Source organism: Neofelis nebulosa, chromosome 4 (genome assembly GCF_028018385.1).
Source record: "Neofelis nebulosa isolate mNeoNeb1 chromosome 4, mNeoNeb1.pri, whole genome shotgun sequence".
Lineage (NCBI taxonomy): Eukaryota > Metazoa > Chordata > Mammalia > Carnivora > Felidae > Neofelis > Neofelis nebulosa.
This window is the reverse complement of record NC_080785.1, coordinates 45,821,227-45,827,514: the sequence shown is the minus strand read 5'-3', so window position 1 is coordinate 45,827,514 and position 6,288 is coordinate 45,821,227. Positions and strand designations below refer to the sequence as shown.

Genomic DNA, 6,288 nt, shown 5'->3' with positions numbered 1-6,288 from the left:
TGCACAGGCAATAAGTCGTGGAGCCAGGATGCAAAGTGTTAAGTGCTTAACTAGGTTGCATTTTGAAAATGTGTCTGATACGTGAAGTTATGATAATTGTTTTAGCTTTAACATAATGGAAGAAACCACAACGGAAGTAAAAGTAACAGCATAGGGAATATATCCCTCAAATGTGGTGTTCAATATAGTTAATACTGAAAATATATGAAGAGTGCCTTCATATTTATTAGAGAAAATCCAAATAAACAAAGGCTATGAACACAAACACATGTTACACTGATTTGTCCATTTGTCCCATAACTTGGAAATCAGGTTTCCCTTGAGAGGGAAAAACTGGTACATATAACCAGTCCAGCTGTTGATGTAAGCTACCTGGCCCAATAAGTACCCTGTAAATACCTTGCAAGACATCTTCATCTAGTCAAGAATATTGTCTAAGGAAGAGATGTGACTGAGAAACAAAGAAAGTGTAACTTAATCGTGTTACAGAAGGAAGATGGTCTCTAGAACCTAGAAAAAGAGAACCAAGGTAAAATAATCAGGTGGTGTTTATCCAGTATTGTCCACTAAAGACACAAATTATATAAACACACATGAGTGTTCTGATCACTGGAGAAATATCCATCATTTGGAATAAGGCATGAAATTGACCAAACGTGGCCTCATCTCTTTTTTTAGTTGAAGTGTAGTCCACATACGATATTATATTAGTTTCAGGAGTACAACATATTGACTCAACGTTTATGTACATTAAGAAATGTTTAGGGGCACCTGGGTGGCTCAGTCTGTTGAGCGTATGACCTTGGCTCAGGTCACGATCTCGCAGTCGGTGAGTTCAAGCCCCTTGTTGGGCTCTGGGCTGACAGCTGGGAGCCTGGAGCCTGCTTCAGATTCTGTGTCTCTCTCTCTCTCCCTCCCCCGCTCATGCTCTGTCTCTCTCTCTCTGTCAAAAATAAATAAACACTAAAATTTTTTTTAAAAATGTGTATCTTGATACTTGTTACCATCTGTCACCATGCAAAGTTATGGCAATATTATTGACAATATTCCGTGTGCTGCACTTTTCATCCCTGTGACTTATAGCTGGAAGTTTGTGCCTTTTAATCCCCTACACCTATCTCACCCATCCCCCGATCACTCCCCTCGAGCAACCGCCAATCTGTTCCCTATTACACTGTTTCTGTTTGTTAGGTTTTTGTGTTCTAGATTCCACATGTTCGAGAAATCATGGTATTGTCTTTTTCTCTCTCACTTATTTCACTTAGCATAATACCTCTAAGTCCATCCATATTGTCGAAAATGGCAAGATTTCATTCCTTTTTATGGCTGAGTGATTTCACTGTATGTATGTGACACATCTTCTTTATCCATTCATCTATGGGTAGAGACAGGTTGTTTCCATATCTTGGTTGTCGTAAATAATGCTGCAAAAGTTGGCCCTATCTTAGGGAAATACCTTTCAAGACTAGCTAAGCTCCTCTGCTCTGATTCCATTCCCACCCAACAACATCCTGACAGTGTATTATACCAGATCCTAATATGAGGAGAAAGGTGTTTTTGTCAGATTTGAGTACTGGGGTGAGTAGAAAGGTAGTTCTTCTACTGTAGATCAATAACTTGACGTTGCAATTTGTAATTTAATATCTTATGACTATAGTTATTGTGGCAAATGATATTATTCAAGTCACCTACAATAATCTCTCCCATGTCACTTGTTTTCTACAAATGACCTTGATACTCTTCCCATGGAGAGGTGGGGTCTACGCCCTTCCCTTGAATCTAGACCAACCTTAGTGATTTGATTGTAACCAGTAGAAAGTAGTGGAAGTGATGCCTCATCATTGTAAAGATTAGGTCAGAAAAGATCCGATTGTTTCCACTTGGTTCTCGTTGAATATGTGCTCCTAAAGCCTTAAGAAACGTAAGCTGTTCAACTGCCCTGAAGCCACCATACTGTGCTGAAGCCCAAGTTAACTCATGAGGAGAGATCACATGAAGCGATCTTGAGACTCAATAAATAGAGGAAGGCTAGGCCACACCCCAGTGGCCTAACCACCCCGAAAACCTAGTCAGATGAGTCCATGGTACATAGCAGAGTAAATCCAACAAACAAACAAAGCTGAAGCAGAATTGTTCCTCCCCTCCTCAAGAAGCCTTGTTGATGGCCAAGCTACGCTCCTAAATTAAAAAAAAAAAAAAAAAAAAAAAGGAAGAAGAAGGAAGAAGGAAAAGATAAAAATAAAAGACATCAAATGTTCTCCGACCATAACCGGTGATCTTATAGCAATCCAGCAAATAATCTGAATACCTTGGGATATACTTCTATGCAGAAACCAATTGGGTTGGGTTTCTGTCACTTGCAATCGAAGGAATCACGACCGATTCAAATATTTGCTTAACACAATGATTTGATCTCTCCCTGTAAGGTGGTGCTAGGGGAGATGGATACAAGAAGATCCAGGGATTGATAGTGCCACTTTAGCAAGTATCAATCAAGACTCTTTGGAAAATACCAACCGATCAAAATCCAAATCAAACTGTTTTAGGGGAAAAAAAAATGAAAGAATTTATTGAATCATATATGTCAAATGTCATGGGGTTGAACTTCAGGAATGGCTACATGTAAGGGCTGAAATATTATCATTAACAGCTTCTCTCTCTTCACGTTTCTTTTGTATTGCTTCAATTTCGTGTTGTTTCTCTCACTGTGGGGGCAAAGATGGCCACTAACTTAGCAGCCCCAGATGAAAGAAACTTTCTCAGTTCCAATAAGATGTCCGTGTATTATACTCATCGGCTTGGTAAGGATTATGTAGCTGTCATAGAAACGGTCACTGTGATCAAGGAGATGTAGTACTCTGGCCAAACCAGTATCATCCACCTTAATTCACAGGGGCAGGATTAACAGACTGGGAAGGAGAGTTCCTCAAAGTGAAATCAAGGTTCTGTTAACAAGGGAGAGAGAGACAGAGAGAGAGAGAGACGGAGTGGAAAGGGATTCTGGACAGGGAAAAATAGCAGATGTACAGTTCGGTAGTCTGACAGCCTCTCCCAATACCACCTCCTAGTCTGCATTCTGGGCATCTCTGTTTGATGATTAACATGTTAGAACTTATAAAGCAGTGAAAATCTTTTGATCCTTCCCTCTATGTGAGTCTGGGTTCTTTGTGTATTTTGACACCAGACAGAATTTTCCTGGTCATTAACCCAGTGTGATATGCAGGGTGTTGCAGTCACTTCACAAAGGCCTGATGGACCCCCATCCACCCAAAACTGGTTCACTGTCAAGACTGATGATGCCACAAATGCATCAAGAAAGTAGGAAGAAATTTGTTATTCACATATTGATACTTTCTGGAAGAGCAGTTCAGACACCTAAGCTAGTCCAAAAATGACTTCAGCAAAAGTAAGGTGACTGGCCCTGGGTTTTATTGTGTTTAGGGGGTGAAACTGGGTGAGTGTTCAACCCCACACACAGCCCAAGACTTTGTGTAATTTGAACTCCCCACCCCCACCCCGGTGCCACTTGGACTTTCCTATCAGCTCACCCACATGTGGGCCAGAAGCGGAAAGTGGAGATGAGGCTTGAAAATTGTCAATGGTCAGCATCAAAACTGGAGTCAGTTGCTTTATTACACAGCACCACCTCTCAGACTCAGTCCCGTTTCCTCGTTGTGATGATAGACTCAATGTAGTAGCATCTCATTCATTAACCAGGGAAACAAACAGGAATTCTTTCCCTATTGCTTATAATGCTAAAACATTATTCTTACCTTTCCCCCATTATTTGTGCCTGTAGAATCTGGAGGGGTGTGCAGGTACAGTTTCTTTCCAGAAAGAGAGCAAAGTGATTATTGCCCAACCATGAATATGTAGGGAATCAGCCTTCACTTTGTACTAAAGCACTTAACCCAGGTGAGAGATGCTTTATTTGTATTCCCTCCCTGCTGTACCCCCTGCCTCAGTTTTTTTGTAACCACTACTCCATCCTAAGATACCATATTCATTCTCAAGGCCAGCCAAAGGCCCTCAGTGTGGGCCCAATTGTGGAGGGGTGGCTGCTGATTCTGTTTTACTGGTTATGTGTTAAGCCTTCCAGACTAGAACGATGTTAAAAAGACTGGACTTTCTCCTGCTTATATCGATCAGCTTTCGCAGCATAGCTTTGATGCCCTTATTTTGCTCACAAGGTGTATTATTTTACCTACCTATTTTTTGCCAGAAGAATCTAGATGAGTGTATTGTCATTCAAATAATTCATAGAAAAAGGAATGTAGCGATAGGTTCAGGGTAGTATGAAAAGAACCTGCGGGTTTGGAGATGTTGCTCTATTTACATCAGAGAGGAGGCTCTCCCTGACATTAGGCACAGCTGCTGCCTTGTCGGATGCCCCTTTGCAGATGCAGCCCTGGGCACACTTGGCACAGCCCGTGGGGCAGCGGGAGCAGGAGCTCTTCCTACAGGATGTGCATTTGTAGGAGCTGGTGCAGGTGTGTGAGTCCCCGGTGGGGCAGGAGGAGTTTGGGTCTATTTTGAGGTCTAATGCAAAGTGGTGAAGGGAGGCACTTGGGCTGGCTGGAGGTGTGGTGGTCCACAAGGTGTATTTCTCTAGTTTTTATCTTACTAGTGACCTTTCTCCACTGGGAAGATGGAGGAAGGTAAAAGGTGAGTAAAAGAGAAAGACCACATTCTGTTGTATATTAAAGAAACACTGCTAGCTTAGAGGGTAGGATGCAAATCTGTCTTTTAAAAAATTAAAAACACCAGATTTCAAAGAATTCTCTTGGTGAAGTAGGCAGTAAGCTCCCAGGAATACATGTTCACAGTTCTCTGCAGCACAGTGGAAACATGTGAGAGACCCTGCATTATTTCTAACAATTTTAACTGGTATTCCAGTAACAGTTTAGTAACTAGTCGGATTGCAGGAAGAATGTCAGACAATATGCTTTATTTGAGGCTTGCAAGTAGAGAAGACTGACGGAAGAAGGGGAGACACCAAATGTAATTGGTAATCTGTGCCAAACCTTGTTCGTTGCCAACCCAATTGTCATTTCCCCTTTTCTTCCTTGCTGGAAGCACTCTGATTTTGTTCAGGAGTCTAAGGTAGCTGTCTACTTCAGGGGCGGCTGGTTAGAGAGTAGAGACCCCTTCCATCCTTTTTGGAGGTGAATCTTTAGTCCTAAAGCAAACGTAGTAACCCTATTCCTCTTCCATTGATTGGTTTAGCAATGGACACAAGATTCAATTTTAGCCAATGAGACGTGAGGGGCGGTCTTGTCCGAGGAAAGCTTTATAGAAAGTTCCTTGATCTTAATAAATGATACTTGGAATGATACTAAATGATCCTTCCTCCCTCAGGATGGTTCTCCCTGCAAGTGGTAGCTGGATCTGGGGCAGCCATGAGGGGGCAGCAGTGAAACCCCAGGCTGACTGAGGAGAGGAGACCATTCAGCTCTTGAGGATGTTTTAGAGACATTTGATTAACCAGTCCTGGAGCTGCTTTCCTATTCTGAGAGACAGTATATTTCTTTTTGGGTTAAGTGATTTTGTGTTGGGTCTTCTATTACTCATAGATAAATATGAATCCTCACATTTACATCGTATTTTGCAGACTTCTGCCCCTCATAAACTGCTTCAGTTGATCTTTACAGAAACTCTGTGGAAGTAGGCAAGACATTTTACAGATAAGAAAATTGATTGCTCAGAGAGTAGGGGAATGGGTGGCCCTACAACCAAGGGCATCTGATTTCTAGTCTAGGGCTTTTCATCAGAGCATATGGTAATTCCAGGAGTGTTGTCATTACAACGGGTGGGATAATTTGCTGTAAGCTCTTGGGGAGGGAAGAGAGAGGGCGCTGCTGCAAGCGAGTTTCTCCTGCTTTCACATTTGCCTCAGGCCAGCTCAGATGGACTTTCCAGTGATGTTTTTCTTAATGCTGGCCTTTTCTTTATCCCTGCTTAGTGTGTGCCAAGCTAAAGTTAACAGCTTACTTAGCTTAGCCTCCAGGGTTTACTACTCTTGGAAGATCTGATTCATGAGACTTCTTTATTTCAGGCTCAATGAAAAGTGGAATTCTCTCTTTATTGCCTAGCTTGATTTTCCCGATCAACTTCCTGTATACAGGAGATAGAACAGAACCTAGTTTTCTGACTTTCATCCAGACCAACCCTTTGCCAGATGTCCCTTTTCTTCCTTCTCTTTGCTGTTCCACGCCTCCATTGACCTCAGACCTTTTGGATGTTTCTCTTATTCTGTCCTTTTCTTTATTTAAATATTTATTTATTTAT

General features: G+C 41.8%; 1 protein-coding gene across 6 annotated transcripts in view; it reads right to left on the bottom strand.

Annotated features, from left to right (window-relative positions):
* LOC131509163 (retinitis pigmentosa 9 protein) overlaps positions 1–6,288 on the bottom strand; it is a 220,842-nt gene that overhangs the window by 41,633 nt on the left and 172,921 nt on the right. The window lies entirely within an intron of this gene.